The sequence below is a fragment of the Peromyscus leucopus genome, chromosome 9 (assembly GCF_004664715.2).
Source record: "Peromyscus leucopus breed LL Stock chromosome 9, UCI_PerLeu_2.1, whole genome shotgun sequence".
Lineage (NCBI taxonomy): Eukaryota > Metazoa > Chordata > Mammalia > Rodentia > Cricetidae > Peromyscus > Peromyscus leucopus.
This window is the reverse complement of record NC_051070.1, coordinates 77949982-77969574: the sequence shown is the minus strand read 5'-3', so window position 1 is coordinate 77969574 and position 19593 is coordinate 77949982. Positions and strand designations below refer to the sequence as shown.

At 44.5% G+C, this 19593-nt stretch overlaps 1 pseudogene; it reads left to right on the top strand.

The window, feature by feature from the left end:
• The first annotated feature begins 748 nt into the window (after nt 1-748).
• The window catches only part of LOC114695963, a 40661-nt pseudogene continuing 21816 nt past the window's right edge, over nt 749-19593 (top strand).

Below are 19593 nucleotides of genomic sequence, written 5' to 3'. Positions count from 1 at the left end.
CTCATCCTCCCGCTCTCTCTGTAGAGGCTGTTCAGGCGCCTCTGCGGGGACCTCCGGTCCCTCTGGCGCTGTGGGGGGGGGCTGTAACATTCGGGGCGGGGTGGCTTGGCGCCCACGGGTGACGCCGCCCCTCCCGGGCCACCTTCCCCAAACCGGGCCTCCCCAGCCGTCCCGGAGCCGGTCGCGGCGCACCGCCACGGTGGAAGTGTGCGGTCCCCTGCCTACCCCACCCCCGGCCCCGCCCGCACGCCCCCGCCACATCCCGGGCCTGCCGCGCCGGCTCCCGAGCGGCGGGACGCGGGGAGAGGAAATGACGCGCTGGTGGAGGGGTCGGGAGGAACGGGGAGCGGGAGAGATCCGCTGATCCGGCTTCCTCGGCCCCGAGGCGGGAGAAACGGCCTAACCCATGGAGGGGATTCTGTCGCCAGGAGTCTCCACATGGCGATGTATGGGACCTGGTCCGGGTGGCCATGGGGACTCGGAGCGAAAACTTTTCCCTCCACCTGTGAAATAAGACTGAGGTTAAAGGTTCCCTCGCGAGGCCATCCTATATCCACCATGACCCATTCGGCCTAGCAAAGGGGTGGTCCATTTATTCTTGACTACAATTCCTTCGTTGTTGGCTCGTGTCTTCACGTCTGACCAGTGGTCAAGCGTGAGGCTCAAGGGGGTGGTGACAGTCTGTCCCATGGCTGTTTCTAGGAGGAGAACGGTTAAACAGAAAACAAAGAACGACAAACAAACATAAATGAGACTAACACGCGCTGCGCGGCTTCGGTTCCAAACCGAAAGCAAAACTGAGGAGACTGTGAGGGTCCGGACCCCTCGTCTCCGACCAACACCACGTATCCCTCGGATACGTGAGTGGCCCCGAAAAACCGTGCCCCAGAGGGGACTTCAGACACCCGTGGAACGTCTTCCAGGGTCACGGTGGGCGAAGTCCGAGCTCGTCAGCTCCTTCAGCCCCCACCGCCACAGACAGATTATCAGGCGCGCAGACAAACAGACAACACTCAGACAGGACAGGGATGACATATACCGAGGCCGGCCGGCTTACCTCCTGACGGTGGGTCGGTGGTCCCAGGGATGGGTCTCTTTCCCCGTACGGGCCAGCAAATGAAAGACCCCCAGGGGAGATCTTCCCTCAGGAGAGACCCCAAACCCAAGGAGCACACCAAAACCACGGATCAGATGCAAACAGCAAGAGGGTTTATTTAGATACACAGGTACCTGGGGCGAAGTCTCTCGGAGGACTTGCGTGCCTTCCTAGGGCAAAGGGGACTTTTTATGGGATCCCAGGGGCAGAGGTGCGGTTACAGAAGCGAGAAGCATAGTTACAGGGCTCCTATTGGTTGTTTTAAAGAAGGCCAGGGTGAACTTGGGGTCGTATTCTTAATTCTCAGAAGTTTGATGTGTGGCTGACTTGGCCTTGCCCAGGGTATAGTGGGTGTTTTTCCAGCCCAGCTGCTTATTCCTCAAGGCCAGGGGGCCAGTCATAAAATATCCTGATTTGACTCAACTGTTTTTCTCCCAAGGCCGCCGACCACAGTTATCTCTCTCAAGGCCGGATGGCTGGCCATAGTTATCTCTCTCAAGGCTGGGTGGCCAGCCACAGCTGTGAACTCTGGTCTTTCAGAATGGCGTTTCTTAGGCTAAGTTATTGGGATGGGGGGGGGCATTTCATTGGCCAAATGCCCCATGTCCTCATAATGGAGTGGGGGTCTTTCAGTATTTATTTTGGAACTCAAATATGTGCATATAGATAGATAGATAGATAGATAGATAGATAGATAGATGTATTTACTCTGTGATGTGTGATACGAGAGTTAACAGCACTGATTAAGATTTGAATAAGAGAACCTGCATTACCAAGGTAGGTGGGATTATACGACAAACTGCTATCCTTGAAGTTGCTGACCCTTAGGAATTTTTTGTTAGTCCATAAATTTCTGACCTTGTGGAAACACACAAATATATTTGCTTATGCTACTGTCATATTTCCCCCACAAGAGAATTTATTATGCAAATAAAATTGCCAGATTGCCTATTTTCTCTTCCTTGAAATATCTAGGACATCCTCTACTAATAATGAATCATAAATCATTTCAACACTGAATTGTAGATGTCTTCAGTCTAAGTTAAGCCCAAATTGAGTAGTTCAGTATTGTCCAGAAACAAGTTATACTGACAGGCAGGGTTATAAGGATTGAACCATGGAAGTTAAAGTTGACCCTTCTAAATCTCCAGTTAAACTTACATAACAGCTCTCTAAAGCCAGAAAGAAGCTAAAGGGTGCTGAAGTAAAAAGTTGGGAGCTTAATAAAGACTCATTGTATTTTCTGCATTAAAAAAAAATGACCTAACCAGCTGAAAACTATCTATACATTTGTTCAGCATTCCAGGGCCATAAATAAAGATAGCTATTTTTAATTAAACTATAATTGTAGTGGTAACTGTTATGCTGCAACACAATTAAACTATGACTCAGTTGGCATCAGATTCCACATGTTAAAGGTGCAATCTTCGACATTGCCCCACTTTAGACACCAGCTGCCAGGGACAGTTCCAGGTCACATGTTTCTGAGCAACTGGGCACAAGTTCAAAGGGTTGCTACAACCTCCTCATGTTTTTTTTTTTTTTTTTTTTTTTAGCATGGATCACAGAATTAAGGACAATACTATACTCACATTTACACTTTGATTATCTAGGACTCAAATGAAGGAGATATAAAAGTTCAGGCTTGGGAGAGCCCCAAACACAAAGCTCTCCTGTGAAATCAGGTGCGTCACCCTCTCAGCAACCTGACATGTTCTCCATCTGGGGCATACCCCTGAGTCCTCATATCTAAAGCTTGTTACAGGGGTTCGGCCATTGAGTGAGTGATTGAATTTGCTCTCCACCCTCCCACAGAGAGAGATCAAGCCGACTCAAATCTCTAACCATTAATCACGTGGTTGATTTTTTCTGGTGAGTGACTGGCTCTCATCCTGAGTCATACCATGTTTTTCCATAAACTCTAGTGTGATTCAAGAGGCTCATCAATAATAGAAACAATAAAAGTCCCTATTGCTCAGTATATGACCTGCTGGAAAACAGAGATAAAGGCCAGTGGCATTCTTTATTATACAACAGGTCACCCATTCTTTTTATGTGGGGCAGCCATTGGAGAATTTGAGTTAAATTTCCCAATGTACTTGACCATCAACATCAGTCATAATCACTCACCTCACCTTACCTGTTATACCAATACCCAGTATAGGATGTATAACCTGAAAAACAAAAGTCAAATGATACTGGCTCATTGTTAGAGTTCCACTCAGACATTAGTAATTGATCCAGCATCATATCACATGAACAAAATGTGTCCCAGAGCAAGCCATCTAAGGTTCTCAAGCTTCCATTCAGGCAGATCGGGTTTCAAAAGCAGGAATGATCTTAGCATTCTGTGGCTTCTCCCTCAGGCATCTGGTGGAAATGAGGTAAGACACAGCGCTGTGGCTTGCTCTGAGCCTCTTTCGAAGCATTAATGTAATATTGACTTTTCCTCATTGTACCGTCCCTCTATTTATTCTGCCACTCTCGGCTCCGACTCCACCTTCTTGGAGATTGACTCAGTGTGCTGATCTGGAGTGCAGGCCGCACTACTAATTCAGCAACCACCTCCCATCACGTGACCCCCCCCCATTCATTAGGGTTTGTTTGCTGTTTCTAGCATGAGGCAAGCAATACAGTTGGATTTATGGCCACTCCGATTATTGTGCAATGCTTGTGGTAGCAAATTCAAGCCCAGTTTCATCTTTGGTGCCACTGGGATTTTATTACTTATTGATTACTAGCTGATCTGAAGAGAAATGACAGTACTCATATTATTTTACAATTGTAGACGTGTGTGCTTCTTTCATTAGCATCCCTCTCAGATTCAAAATTGTCAATCCTTATTTGCCTTCTGAGAAAGTCGATAACACACTGATTGGTTAGGTGCCAGGGCTTTATTGAAACACTTTCGCACAGCTCATGAGTCTCAGCAAGGACCTGTGGTTCCATTCTCATGCAGTACATAGGTGACAATCCCTGTGTCATTTTCTAAAGGTGCGTTCTAAAACAAACCATTCTACCGATTTACTGCTTTACGTGAGAAAGGCGCATGATTTCCAAACAGAAATTGTCATTTTGCTTTGTGATAGGACCTAGTTTTTTCAAAGGTGGTTAAATTTCTTGTTTTTGACAGAGTATCAACTATTTTAAAACTTTCCAAATCTAGCAATGAGAAATAATTAGAAGATTCCTGGGCCTCACTGCTACCACATGTAATGTATTTCTCTGCCACCCCATGTTCTAATAAAGTCATGGAAAGCCAAACCGCTTTCCTATTATCCTACACATTAACTGGTCATGGCTTGCCTGCTCATCTTAAGAGTGCTTGTTTCATGTTTTTGTTTTTTACTTGAGAGACCTAGATAGGTCCTCAATGCTTAAATTCAACTTTTTGAGATTTATCCAACAAATGCTCTTTATAGTCTCTTGACTCAGTGACCAAACCTGGGGGCCTTGTCGGAGGGTAATAGACAGCCACATTGGTTTAGCTGCTTTGGCTACTGCTTGGTACGGTGGTGCATGCTTGCAGCCTCAGCCCAGGGATAAAGACAGATGGATCCTTGAGGCTCACTGCTTAGCTGTGCTAGCCTAATGGATGAGCTCCAGGTCAGCGAGAGACCCTGTTTGAAAAAACAAGGTGGACAGCTCCCAAAGAGTGACACCGAGGCTGACCTAAATGTCCCATTTAAGGCTGAACACCCAATAGTCACTGAGTACTTGGCACTGCTGCCCACTGCAAAGAGAAGCCTCTCTGACCAGGGTTGAGAGCATCACTGGCCTATGTTTATATCTTCAAGTACACTCTACGTTTTCCTCTAGTACAGTGATTCTCAACCTTCCCAATGTTGCAACCCTAAATAGGTTTCCTCATGTTGTGATGACCCCCAGCCAAGAAACTTTTTTTTGTTGCTACTTCATAACTGTAATTTTGCCACTGTTATGAATTGTAATGTAAATATATTTCCCCCAATTTTGAGATCTCTTGGAGTCTTGCCCCACAGGCTGAGAACCGGTGATCTAGTCTTTCAGTTTTAGGTCTTATGGCGAGGCCTTTGATCCATTTGGAGCTGACTTTTGTGTAGGGTGCATCTAGTTTCATTTTCCTGCATGGAGATATTCCATTTCCCCAGCACTGTTTGTTGAAGATGCTGTCTTTTTTCCAAAGTGTATTTTTGACATCTTTGTCAAATATCAGGTGGCTATGGTTTCCTGCCTTGTATCTGGGTCCTCTCTTCTATTCCATTGATCTGTGTGTCTGTTTGTGTGCTAGTACCAGGCTGTTCTTATTATTCTGTCTCTTTAGTGTAACTTGAAATCAGGAATGGTGATTTCTCTAGTAGTATTTGTTTTTACTCAGGGTCACTTTAGCTATCTGCTTGTTTATTTATTTTTATTTATTTTTGTTTTCATATTAATTTTAAGATTGCTTTCTCTATTTTTTGTTATTCTTTTTGCTTGTTTGTTTGTTTTGGATAATAGGTTTTTCTGTGCAGCCTTGGCTATTCTGGACCTAGCAGTAGTTGTTGGTTTGTGGGGAAGGTATAGGAGGACCACAGGAAAGAGAGCTGAGGTGGACAAATCTAGAAGGTGGAGTAGTCTTTGGGATAGATTCTATCAACTAGTATAGAATAATTTATCATCTATCTATCTATCTATCTATCTATCTATCTATCTATCTATCTATGTGCGTAGGTCAGAGAAAGACTTTGTGGAGTTGGTTCTCCCCTTTGACCTTTACATAGGTTTTGGGGATCAAATTCAGATTACCAGGCTTGTACAATAAGTACTTTTACCAATTGATCATATTTCTGACACAGTTGTTGGTTTTATGTGGCAGCACAATGTTATTCATTAAGCAGCGCTGTTTACCATGTGAGGAAAGCTACAAGGCACAACAAAACCCACTATGAGGGTTTATTAGGAGAAGGGGGGACAGGAGAGGGTGTGCTCAGGCCTATTTGGGAGAGGAAGAAGGAGAAGGGGGAACAAGAAGGGGAAGGAGTCTGTGACTCGATTTTTATGGATTTCCCCACACATGCACATATGGGCTTATGGAGCTACAGCATCCGTGCGCATAGATTGTGTGATCATGCTGTGTGCAAATTTTGCGACCATGCAGTGCACGGATTACGTAGGATGTAAAGCCCTGGGATGACTAATTGTTTTGCCAGCTGGGGGAGTGGCTAGTGGCCATGAATTCCAACAATAGTATTTCACTATTTTAACAGTTGGTTAAACTGTCCTATTGGTGGTATTTGTGGGTTTCCATTAAGTATCAATCTTTGGTGAAATGATCAGGAAGACCAGATGGAAAAAGGGTGACCCATGGATGCCACTGTGGATAGATCACATTCCAGGGGATAGATGGAAGCTGCTGTGGATAGATGTACTTGTCTCTGGATGCCTTCCCAATTTCTACACCTCAGTACTTAAATATAGCTCTGGGGAAATGGACCTCTAAGCAGTTAAGTTTTTGCCACTTTGTAGACTAGGAATTCAATGGAGATATAAATATCTATTTTAGGGAAATAAAGTTAACCTTCTTGGATGATAAGATTCAAAAACACCTTTTACATTAAAAAAAAAAAATCCAAATAGGATCATTGGTCTGTCACAGTTACTAATATATCCATAAATTTAACAATAACCTACTTCATTCCTTTGTGTGGGTGGGTGGGTGGGGGGATATTCATGAGAATCAGTGTCTTCCTCTGTGGCCTTTTCCTAGAGGAAAGGTCTTTCACTGAACCAGAAACTCATCCTTCCAGCTAGACTGGCTGATCAGTAAATCCTTGGGGTCTGATAAACACTGGGGTTGTAGACATTCTTTTATGTGGACTGCTGGGGATTTGAACTCATGTCTTCCTGCTTGCAGAGGAAGTTCTTTTACACTTTTATAGTTCCCCATCCCAACCTACTACATTCTTTAATACAGCTTCACAGTGTTTCAAATTGTATGAATGTACAGGGTTCATAGTCACTCTTTGAACCTTTATATTATTATAGCTGTGTTGCCATGGTAAATATTGTTATAAAATCCTTTTACAGATATCTAAGGAACTATGCTGCCAAGTGAAGTTTCTGAACTAGATATTGCCTAGTTGTACAAAATTTCAGCACATCTTCTTGATCAATGATTGGTGGGGGAGGACCCAGCCCATTGTGGGAGGGGCATCCCTGGACTTGTCTTGGGTTCAATTAAGAAAGCAGACTGAGAAAGCTATGAAGAGCAAGCCATTAAGTAACATTCCTCTGCGGCCTCTGCCTCCAGGTTCCTATCCTGTTCCAGCCCCTACCCTTACTGCTTTCAATGATGAACTGTTATATGGAAATGTGAGTGAAAGAAACCCTTTCCTCCCCAAGTTATTTTTGATCATGGTGTTTCATCGCAGCAATCATAACTTTAACTAAGACAGACAGGAACTGTACATGTGGCGGCTTGAATGAGAATGGCCCTCATGGTCTCATAGATTTGAATGCTTGGTCATCAGGGAGTGGTACTACTTAGAAGGAAGAGGAGGTGTGACCTTCTTGGAGTACGGATAGCCTTCTTGGCAGAGTACATCACTGGGGGTGTGCTTTGAGGTTTCAAGGGCCCGAGCCAAGTCCAGTGTCTTTCTCTCTTCCGGCTGCCTTTGGATCTGGATGTAGAACTCTTAGCTATCATGTCTGCCTGTGCGCTTCCATGCTTCCTGGCATGAGGATAATAGACTAAACTTCTGAAACTGTTGCAAGCTGCAATTCAATGCTTTCTTTTCTAAGAGTTGCCGTGGTCACGGTCTCTTCACAGCAAGAGAACACAAAGACAGTACATTCTGATATTTTTGGCCATTAGCTAAGTGGAAACATCTTTTACAAGATGCTTATTTGTTTATGTAAAGGAATACATATTTTCCCGTGTATATGTGCATATGTGTGTGTGTCTGTGTGTTATGTGTGTGTGTCTAGGTACTATTTGTGCATCTCTGTGTATGTGTGTGTCTGGATGCATGTGTTTGTGTGTGTGTGTTTGTGTGTCTGTGTGTGTGAATATGTACATATGTCTGTATTTCTGTGTGCTTGTATCTCTGTGTGTCTATGTACATATGTGTGTGTGTCTGTGTGTGTCTAGGTGTTATTTGTACATCTGTGTATGTATGCGTGTGGAGGGGTATGTGTCTCTGTGCGTTTTTGTGTGTCTATGTCTATATGCATTTCTCCTGTGGGATCTGAGGAAATGTTGAAGGAGACCCAGACTCAAATAGTATGTAAGAGCAAAGGACGTTTATCAATATTCCAGTATATGTGGGGGCGTTGACCTGTATAAAATGGTGACAACCCCAGAGGATCATGCAGGCTCCTTTTAAGCACAGCTAAGGGGAGTTGCAGAGGCAGTTAGGTCATCTCAAATATGATTGGTTACACAAGCAGCGGTTGTATCAGTATACTTTTAATTGGCCAAAATTTGGTCTTTATCATTTTTTGGACATATTTGCACAAGCCTGGGCAAGTTTGGATGTGACTCAGAAGGGGCTGCTGGATTTGTCCTTGAGACATTGTGAGACTGACTCAGACCTCATCCCTGAATGCAAGGGAGTTGTGGATAAATGGCCCTTTGTGAAGAGATAGCTGCTTCACCCTTCTTAGAGAACTGAAACCTAAATTCAGTTGTGAGAGTGGGAGAGTTTAAACCCTCCACTCTGTGTGTGCATCTGTGTGTGTCTCTGTGTCTCTGAGTGTGTATGTGTCTCTGTGTGTCTCTGTGTGTGTCTGTGTCTCTGAGTGTGTCTGTGTCTCTGAGTGTGTCTGTGTCTCTGTGTCTGTGTCTCTGAGTGTGTCTGTGTCTGAAAGGTTTTTTGCACCCCAATAAGCCTCTCTGCCAATGTAGCAATCCAAATCAAACCAAATCAGACCAAATTAGGAAAAGCTTTGGTTTAATGGGTAGAGTATTCCCAGGTGATTCCCAGGCCCAGCAGAGAGGAGACAGGGATGAAAGACTGGAAAACCACGTGTCTGTTTTCTGGGATGCAGCTTATATACCCTGTGGGAGTGGTCATGAGCATCTCTGGGGGAGGAGCTGTGTTTGGTGGGCTCTGAAGGGGCAGGTTTGGGGAAAGAAATGGGGGAGGGAGTTGAGGTGGCTCTTCCACCAGAACATTCCAGACTCTTTGGGTGTATGGATGCCAGGGTGCCAGGGGCTGAGGTGGAGCTCCCACCACAATAATGTCTTTGTGCATATGTGTGTGTATGTGTGTGCATGTATATCTGTGTTATGTGCATGTATGTTTGTGAGTGTGTATGTGCATATGTATGTATGTGTGCATATATATGTGTGCATGTGTGTGTGTGTGTGTATGTGTGTGTGTGTATTTCCTAATCACATTGCTTTCCTGCTTTTTAAATTTTTCCTTTTGATGAGATCTGTCTTTGTCCACTGAAGAAACTGTCCTGCAGTTTGTTTTGTGTTGTGGCACTTGCTCTGTTTTCATTCTTGGTTAGGTTTGTAGGACTTTTGGTATGCAGAAGCTTAGTACTTACATATCTTCAGATTACTCAGACTTTTTCTTTATTTTTCTACATTCAGTACCACATCTGAAAGTCTTTTGTACTTAATCATTTTTATAAAAACCCAGATCATATTCAACTTCTTAGTTTCATCATTCCTTTTTGAATTTTTGACTCTTGAAAACTATTTTTGATGTCATCCTTGCCAGAGTGATCTGGCTTTCATCTTCTGCTTTCCATTCACTCAGGGTGGAGTGTGCTGGGATGGCCGCTTACGCCGTTAGAGTCTTCAACGACGTTTTCCACGTCTGTGAGAGTTGAAATCCCACCTTAAAGGTGGTCTTTAGTAATTCATTCTGCATATTGTTTTCTGCAAATGCTGGCTGAATTTGTCCAGAGAAAAACAAAAACCCTACTGAGACCAGAACAGAGCGCAGCTGCTTTCACACTGGAGCAGAGTGGTAGGACTCACACAGGCGTGATGGCTTTTTGTCTTAAAAACGTGTCTTTGTTTTAAAATGTGGGTGGGAAAGGTGCAGCCTCTCTCTTTCCATCCACCAGCGCATAGTCCAGAAGGGGTGGTGAACTGAGAAAAGTACAAGTAAATTGAAGGTCAGAGGCTGATAAGGACTAGGAAGAGAAGAGAAGTGGGGAGGGGTGGGTGATGGGGAGAGGGAGCACTCTTAGGGGAGATGGCAAGCAGCCAAGGGAGAACAGAGTCTGTCCACCAGTGACAATGGGTGGTGGCTTCTGATCGAATATGTTGAACATAAGTTCTACTTTAAGTTGTCACATTTTCCTCAGTTTTTCCTTAGTGTTTTGAGAATTTTAAATAGTATAGTTCAATCATATTCACCCCTCTTTCCCTCAACTCTTCCCAGCAGCTACCAATAGCCAATACCTCTTTAGCTAGGGCTGGGACTTCATCTACCTCCCCTCTCTATGCTGGGATTTTGTCTGGCTTGAACTTGTTCATGTCATCTACCTGCTCTGGCTTTTATAGTATTTTGACTCCTCTTCCACAATGATCCTTGAGTCTTGGGAGGAGGCAGTATGATATTGTTATGGGGAACCCACAGAGATGACCATTTAGGCACAGTTTATAGCCAATTGAAAGCCTTTATTCCAGCTGGTTGGGACTATACTCAGGTATTTGGGACCTAAGTGTAACACCCTGAGTTTATAGTTAAGGGCTTTTAAAGGCAAACAAACAAACAAACAAACAAACAAACCCCCCAAACCCCAGAAAAACAAACAAACAAACAAACAAACAAACCCAAATCACATTCTGGTATCTTGCTCTGGTGATGGTAGGGATGGCAGGCCGTGGGAGGGGAGATTTTGTGCAAGCAAGCAGTTTAGCTGAGGCCGAGATAAGCAGTTAGCTGGAGGACAAGTTTTGCACAAGCAGGCAGTTTGGCAGAAGCTAAGATGGGTTAGCTGGGACATCTTGACCTTGGTTTCCTAGAATAGAATTGGGTAATTTTCCACAGAATTCTCCATTAAGGAGATCAAATTCTATTAAACTGAATTGGCCTGAAATGGCCTCAGCAAGAATACAAGATGGAGGAACCTCTGCACTGCCTTGTCCTGTTTCAATATAGATGTCCCATCCCACCTGGGGCTAAGCACTCTGTAGTCTCTTATTGTCTGCATCTTGACCAGTTGTGGGTCTCTGTGTTAAATGCCAGGCACTATTAATGGAACCAAGAACCTGTGGCTAAACAGGTCATAAGCTGTAGGGGAGAATCTACTGCCACCATTTTGCTAAATGTTATTTACATTTTGTAGGGAAAGGGGCTGGCTAAAGAAACCCACTCCGACTCTGGAGCCCAGAACCAGTGAAAGAAACACAGCCTAGATCTGGGACTTGAGCTAGAGAAAGAAACACTTTATCCCCAAAACCAGAACCAAAGAAACATGCCTTGACTCTGAAACCAGTGCCAAAGAAACACTCTTTGTCCCTAGAATCAAAGCCAGTGAAAGAAATATGCTCTGGTCTTAGAATTAGAGTAAAAAAGCTAAGAAAGGCCAGTGAAAGAAACACAGTTTGCCTCTGAAATCAGGACTATCTCTGCCCCTAACCTACACAACTAACCAATCCCTGGGCAGAAAATCTTCTCCCTGGAGAAACTCCATCCCCAAGATATCCTATATAAATCATCCTGCATGGTCAGTTGTGGGCTGTTCTTTTCCATCCTAATAGAGGCAGCCACTCTCCTGGACTCCTCCTTCCAAAATAAATCTCTTTCTCAAAAGAGTTTTAGGTGTGAAGATCTTCATTTGCTGGCACAGAGAAGAAGAACCTTGCAAAGACATATATATCTTAGTGGACTGAGCAGAAAAAACCTTGCAGAGACGTTCCCTTAGTGGGGCTGAGCAAAGCAGAGCTGAACAGGAGAACCTTGCTGAGACATCCCTTAGTGGACTGAGCAAGGTGGAGCTGAATGGAAGAACCTTGCTAAGACATCCCTTAGTGCTGAGCAGAAAAAAAACCTTGCTGAGACATCCCTTAGGGGGCTGAGCAAGGAGGAGCAGAAAAAGTAACACTTTTCTCTGGAGCCAGAGGAGATTGCTACATTTCCACAGGGGTTTCCCCTTTAGCAGAGTGAAGCAAAAGAAGCAACATCTCAGACTGGAGAAGCAGAGCTCTGCTGGGAAGCCCCCTTATGTGGGGGCTGTAGCAGCTCTCCAGAAGAGGAGCAGGATTACTATATCCTGTGGGGAGACCATCCCCAACCACACCAGGTATAGCCTGACTCCTGAACAGTCAGGATACCTTTCCCTGCTGAGCTGTCCTAACAGCTCCAGGCCTGACTCTCCCCAGCAGTCAGAATACCTTCCCCTCCAAGGCTGAGCTGTCCCATTGCAGTTCCAGCTGTCAGAGCTGTCCTAGCATCTCGAGGTGTCTGGGATACCTCTTCCCCTCCGAGGCTGAGCTGTCCCATTGCAGTTCCAGCTGTCAGAACTGTCCTACCAGCTCAAGGTGTCGCCTGACTCCCCGAACAGTCAGGATACCTTTCCCCCAGAGTTGCAAAACTCGCTTACACATTTCATTATGTTGTGACCTCCCTCTGAGAGCTTTCATCTCCTGGGAAAGCCTGGGACACGCCCCCCCACCCCCCACCCCCAGTTGTATTGATGGGGACCGAAGAAAGAAGATGTGATATTTCCCACCAAGGCAAAGAAAGGGTGCAGCAGCCAGGAGGATATAAGGGGCTGCAGAGCGAGGAGCCTGCTCACACATCTGGAGTGTAAACCTCATGAGGGAAGGGCTTATGTTTATCTGTTTCTCATGCCCTGCCTCTAGTGCCTAGAGTCAAACGTGATACACAGTAGCTTCTCAATAAAAAGTCGTTGGAATGCATAAATGAAACCTGTTAGCACTCTGAACTGCACCCTGGAGACTCGCCCAGTGTCCTGATGTCATCTTATGTAAAACCCCCTTTAAGAGGAAAATCTCTCCCTCTTCTCTAGTTCCTTCTTTCCTCCCTCACCATGAGGTAGTGCGCACCTCTGTTTTCTCTCTTTCTTTCTCTCTCTCCCTCGTCTCTCTATTCCCCCCCCCCCTTTAATAATAAAACTTTCCACATGGATACCGTGTCTGCATGGTGTGAGTAACTTTCCACCGAGCCACGCTGCCCCTCACCTCGTCTGCATGGAGTCTGTGAGGCACAACAATAGCCCTATGAGGGGTTCTGATCTGCTTAAGTGCTTGACATGTGGGTTTGAGCCAGGTCACTTGAGCAAAATGAAACCTCACAGGGTTGGAGATGTGAGAGTCTGGCTTTCCTCTGTCTACCTTCAGCATTACCGTCAGCATTAGCTGTGGTCTTCCATGTGAGATGCCTGTGTGTGATGCCTGTGTGTTTGAATGTACTCTCTGTAGATAAGCAATCTGTACCACTACCATGATAGAAAGATCTTTATTTGTTTGTTTTTTGAGATAGGGTTTCTCTGTGTAACAGCCCTGGCTTCCTGGAACTTGCTCTGTATACCAGACTGATCTTGAACTCACAGAGATCCACCTGCCTCTATCTTCCAATTAAAAAAAAATATTTTTACTTTATGTGCATTGAGATTTTGCCTACATGTATATCTGTGTGAGGGTGTCAGATCTTGGAGTTACAGAAAGTTGTGAGCTGCCATGTGGGTGCTGGAATTGAACCCTAAGTCCTCTGGAAGAGTGGTCAGTGCTCTCAATCTCTTGAGCCATCTCTCCAGCCCTAGAAAGGTCTTGAAAATCTTTAATTACTTCCTTAGTGGGATCTCAGTAGCAAACGTGACTGTTTGTTATCATGATATTTCCTGTGTAACTCTGTTAAATCAGTGCCACTGAGATGTTACACCTACAGTAGGTATGGGTTGAGGGTGTTTACAAGCATTTTAATTGGAAATTTATTCTTCCATATGAGTCATTTAGGTTAAAGGGAATGAGGAGATGCAGGAAGGGAGGACTTTGGTTCAGAAATGACCATGGTGACAAAGAGTGGCAGTCCCAGGATGGAATGGCCTTCAGAGAGATGAAGATTGAAGTGTTGATGGAAATGTCTTAGGGAATCTTGGTTGCTCACACCATGAGAGTGCTTCGGGTGATTCTTAGTGATCAGGTGAAGCTATGACCACTCTACACCGAGATTAAGGGTGAAAAGTGTCCATGAAAGCATATCAAGGTTAAGATCTTTTGGCAATTTTTTTTTCAAGACAGGGTTTCTCTGTGTAGCTTTGTGCCTTTCCTGGATCTCACTTTGTAGACCAGACTAAACTCAAACTCACAGAGATCCGCCTGGCTCTGCTTCCCGAGTGCTGGGATTAAAGGCGTGCGCCACCACCGCCCCGCTGGCAATTTTTTTGGTAGGATTGGAATGAGGGCTTCTATTCTGAGACAGCCAAAATATGTTGAAGATAATCACATGGCTTCCCAGAGGAGATAAAAGGTGTTCTGGTCTGCTTTTTTTTTTTTTTTTTTTAATTGCTGTGATAAAATACTACATCCAACAGCAACCTGGGAGGAAAGAGTTTTATTTGTCTTACACTTCCCAATCACAGATCATTATAAAGGGAGGGCCGGGCAGGAACTCAAAGCAGGAACGTGGATGGAGGCAGAAGCCATGGAAGAACATTGCTTACTGGCTTGCTCACTCATAGCTTGTTCAACCTGCTTTCTTATACAACTTAGGACCACCTGCCCCTGACTGACATGATGAACTAGGTCCTCCTACATCTAACATTAATCAAGGAAATGCCTCACAGATTTGCCTACAAGTCAACTGTCTGAGGGAGACAGTCCCCAGATGAGATCCCCTCTTCCCCGATATGTCTAGGTTTGTGCCAAATTAACAAGAACTGGCAAGCACAGAAGGCATTTGAGCCCTGACTCTTTGACTGCACATCTCTAGATCCCTTGAGCGTCTACAAGGACAGAAATAAGATAGGGATAATACCTACTCTGCTGGATACGCACTGCTGGGGCTCATCTGTAAGTGCCCAGCTAAGCCATGGGCGCACAGTTAACCCCGAATAATAGCAGCACTTAAGAACCTATTGCTTATGAACAACTAACTATACAAGGAGACAGTTCTAGAAAGCCAGAATGGGGAGCCCACGGAAGGCCAGATTATGAACATATTAAAACAGAGCACACAATTGATACTTCTCTCCTTTTTTGTAGCGATACCAAGATGTTAGGTGCTCGCACCTTCTCTAGAGTTGAAACAGGCACAGAATGGGGGTATGACCCTGTTTTTCAGTTGTCTGCAACTTGAATACGTAGTAGCTACTGATGTTCATTAGGGTTTGAACGACTCCTGATTTTGAAGATGTGGTCCGCAACTGGTAATGCTACTTTAGGGGTTGTAGAACTTTCGGGACGGTGATCTCTCTAGCTGATGAGGGTTGGTGGGGGCGGAGCTTGAGGGTGCTGTCTACTTCTCATTCGGACCGAGTGCTCCGCTTCCTGTGCGCTGATGTGAATGAAGTCACTCGGGTGACTCCCAGCTATGGAGTAAAACAAGCATCTCCTTCGTCTCATTGCGCCCATCACAGCAATGAACACACGCTATCGCGGGGCCTCCTGCAGCGACGGAAGCGTCAGTGCATAGTGAAGAAGTTGACACCAAGCCATGTTGTGTACTTACTCTGTGCCTGGCCCGGGCCGAAGCATCTCTTGGCATTTTCTCCCGTCCCAGGTTCCCATCCCAGTTCAGGAAGGAGCAGATGAGCTGGGTCAAGGACTTTTATTTTCATCTTGTTAAGTTCGACCTAACAAGGTTTGGCTTACCGGTTCAGTTAGCGGCGACCCTTGTGTGATTTCATTGAGCCATTTGTCATTATTGTTCTTGCCTATCTCCAAATTGGCTGAAGATTTGATCATTGGGCCACAGATGCCTTCAAGTAAGTTGTCAGTAAGAGCTTGAACTAGTTAGGGCCGAGGACACAGCTCTTCTGAATGCAGAGAGGTTTTTAGAAATCATTCCCTGGGGTTATTTTCATCATCAGTAATTTCAGCAATCATTAGCTTTGGCTGTTGGTTTGAATCATACCTGCCCTCCAGAAGGCTATTTTAAAAATGTGGTCACCTCCTTGTGGCACAATTGGTGGTAAAAATTCCATCAGTGTAGCCTGATGGAAGGGAGTCACAGTATGGGAGCACGCTGGCCATCTCTCATCTCTTTGCTTCCTGGCCAGCAGAAAGAAGATGTTTCTTCCATCACACTTCCTGCCATGATGGGCCTTGCCACAGCCCAGAGGCAATAACACCACCTGAACATAGTCTGAAACCAGGAACTAAGGATAAACCTTTGCTTATTTTAAGCTGTTTACTGTAGGCATTTTGCATCAGGAATAGGAAGCTATCACAAGGTCTTCCTCCATTTGAGAACATTCTCTGTTTATCTATCTTCCACACACATGATGTCCACAAGTGACATCATGGCTCCTGGGATGCAGATTTATATTGATAGCAATCAGTGATTCCCACCTCATTATTAACCTTAGAAAAAAGGTAATTTACGTGTTTATAATTCTTACCATACTACTAATATTAGAAAACTATTTAAAGAAATATCCTTGAAGTTAGGGAAATTCTTTGTGATCACATTTTCCCCCTCTCTGAGTCCTTACTATACCCCAAACTATGCATCTTGAGTCCTCCCTGGAGTCCACAGTGGTCCTACCTGCCATTCCCATTAGTTTGTACAATTCACATCCTTGCCCTAGCTGAAAACTGGGGAGGCAGAGTGAAATGTTCTTCTGGTCTGACACATCTGCTTTCTGTGGGACATCACTGATGATCTTAGAAAAAATTCAGAAAAGGGAGAAAAATTGGAAAACAGATTCCAGGGTGTTGGATTAATAGGTCAGATCATAGCTACCCTATTGTTTCTCTTTAATATGTTCTAGACATCCTTCTGCTCTGCATTTAGCCGTAAGAACAGACTTTCAGTCCACTAGGTCGTGTACGTGTGAGCAGCCCCTTGCTTACTCCTGGCACTTCTCCCTTCTCTCAGATCCTAATTCACAACAGCACAATTCTCTGAACTTGGCACCATTCATGTGTTCTCCTAAAATGCAAGGCTTTTGGTACCTCTTTCATGGTTGCAATTGCCTAGAAAGTTAAGATTATCTGAAAAGAAATATGAGTATTCAACTAATAAAGGGTTTCAACTATTAGTCTTCCAAAGCTTTTCATTTCGATCCTTTATTATTTTAAAAACCAGAAGGCCCAAGGGAGGCTGAATTCCTCACTCAGCTTTTGTTCAGCTAAGTGCATCCTGGAGCTACTTATTGTCCTGAGAATTGGCAGCGTCAACACTAGGTCTGGAGGGTTGGCCAGGACCTCTTTCTCCTACTGTATCTGATGCTGTAATTTACATCCAGCCAAGGAGAGAGGTCCTGTTGTTTAGGGTCCAGGAGTCAGAGGCCAGGAGTGGACCATGCAACCTATTTCTAGAACAATGATAAAACTAACTATCCCTGATCTGGAAGATTTAGAATTATTTGTGTTGTTTCTTTAAACATCAAAGTCAACCACATAAGTATTTCTTTTTTAAAAAAAACGTTTGTTTTTATTTTATGTGATGTGTATTTGCCTTCATGTTTATGTGCACACTGTGTGCTTGGTGACCTTGGAGGCCAGAAGCAGGTGTTGGATCCCCTGGATCTGGAGTTACTGATGGGTGCTGGGAATGAAACACCAGTCCTTTGCAAGAACAGCCAGTGCCGTTAACTGCTGAGCATCTCTCCAGCCCAGTGTTTCTTACATTGTGGCACAGATGTGTTTGTGGAGAGTTGTTGCAAACTGGCTTGTAGACAGAGCTATATTTTAAAGGAACTCTGGTGACTTGGTAATTGAAAGTGTTCTATTAAGGGCATTCTTTTGCGATTAAAAAAGAACAATAGTGTATCTTCTGGGCAAATATGGATTTTAAAATTTTTCCTAGGGTAGATTTTTTCAAACAAATCTTGTCTCTGCCTCTTTAAGATTGATTGTGGGAACAATGGAGCACTCTGAAAGTCAGGATTTCAGGGCCAGATTCTGTGACATCTAACATTTCACATCCATTGATCTTGATGGCAGCATCTTAGAGAAATATTGCTTTGTCATTGAGAAAATCTGCATCATAGTCATAGCTCCATAAAATAGTTATTGACTTTTTTTGAGCCAGGACCTCACTGTGTGGCACAGGTTAACCTAGAACTCTAGGTCTTCTTGCTTCATACCTGGAATTCTAATACCCAGGTGTGTATCCCCTTCCCAGCAGTGATTTAAAAAAAAAACAAACAAACCCAAAACATGTTGCCTTGTGAAACCCTAAGTAAATATTACACCTGAAGTGAACATTAGGCCTTGTCTGTGTAGGTTGAGTAGAGATGTGATGTTATGTCAAGTAAGAAATTTAGAGAGGCATAACATGTCTGGTATGATCAAGTCACAAGTATGTAAAACTTTAAAATTTAGAGCAAACAGATTTGAATTTTAAGGAGTAATTTGAATGTGCCATGCTTCTTGGCTTAGATATCAACTGTTCTCAGCCCTGGATAGGCACTAGAACCACAGAGGAGCTTTTAGAAACCAAGGATGCCTGGGCTTCCTCCCTAGCAGCTCTGACTTACTTGTCAATAAGCTGACTAGAAGGGCAGGAGAGATGCCCAGCAGTTAATAGCACTCATTACTCTTGTAGAGGACCAGTTTTGTTCCCAGGAGCTACATGGCAATTCACACCCATCTGTAATTCAAGTTCCAGGGGGTCTGATGTCTTTTTCTGACTTCTATGGGCACCAGGCACACACGTGGTGCACATACATACACAGGCAAAGCATTATACACATAAAATAAAAATAAACAAATCTTTAGAAAAGAAATGGACTGGATGCCATGTTGTCAAAAAGCCTGCAGTCCGTTCTAATGCATGTCCAGCCTGGGAACCACTTCCAACCCTACAACTTCAAGTGTGCTCTATCAGCACTGCGGCATTGGCCTCACCTGTAATGTGCCAAAAATTCATACTCTCGGGCGTCACACCCCCACTCTGAAGCCTGCATTTTACTTTCTCTCTAGGAGAGTCATTGGTGGTGCCATTTTCACAGCCCTGGGACAGACACTGCTGCTGAAGGTATTAGGAAACTTGAAAGTGGGAATAGGGCTTGGCTTTCCTTTCAAAGGCATTGCTGAGGGGAGGGTGTCGGTGGAGGGATTCAGCCCCATGCAGCAATTTGAGACTAGAGGTTTGAGCAGTTGTACTAGAGAGCTGCCTACAGTCTCCAGGATGAGCGTTCCCTCCTCTTCCTATCCATCTTCATGCAGGGAGAGGGACTTGAGCACTTGAAATGGAAAAGGTGGTAGGACTACTGCTTCCCATAGCCTGGTTCTTGAGCCATTAGCATCAGCATCAATATCAGCATCAGCATCATCAGCATTAACATCAACATCAGCATCAGCATAAGAACACCATCATCAGCATCAGCATGGGAAAACTTGTAAAAATGCCAATTTGGGGACCATTCTAGACTTA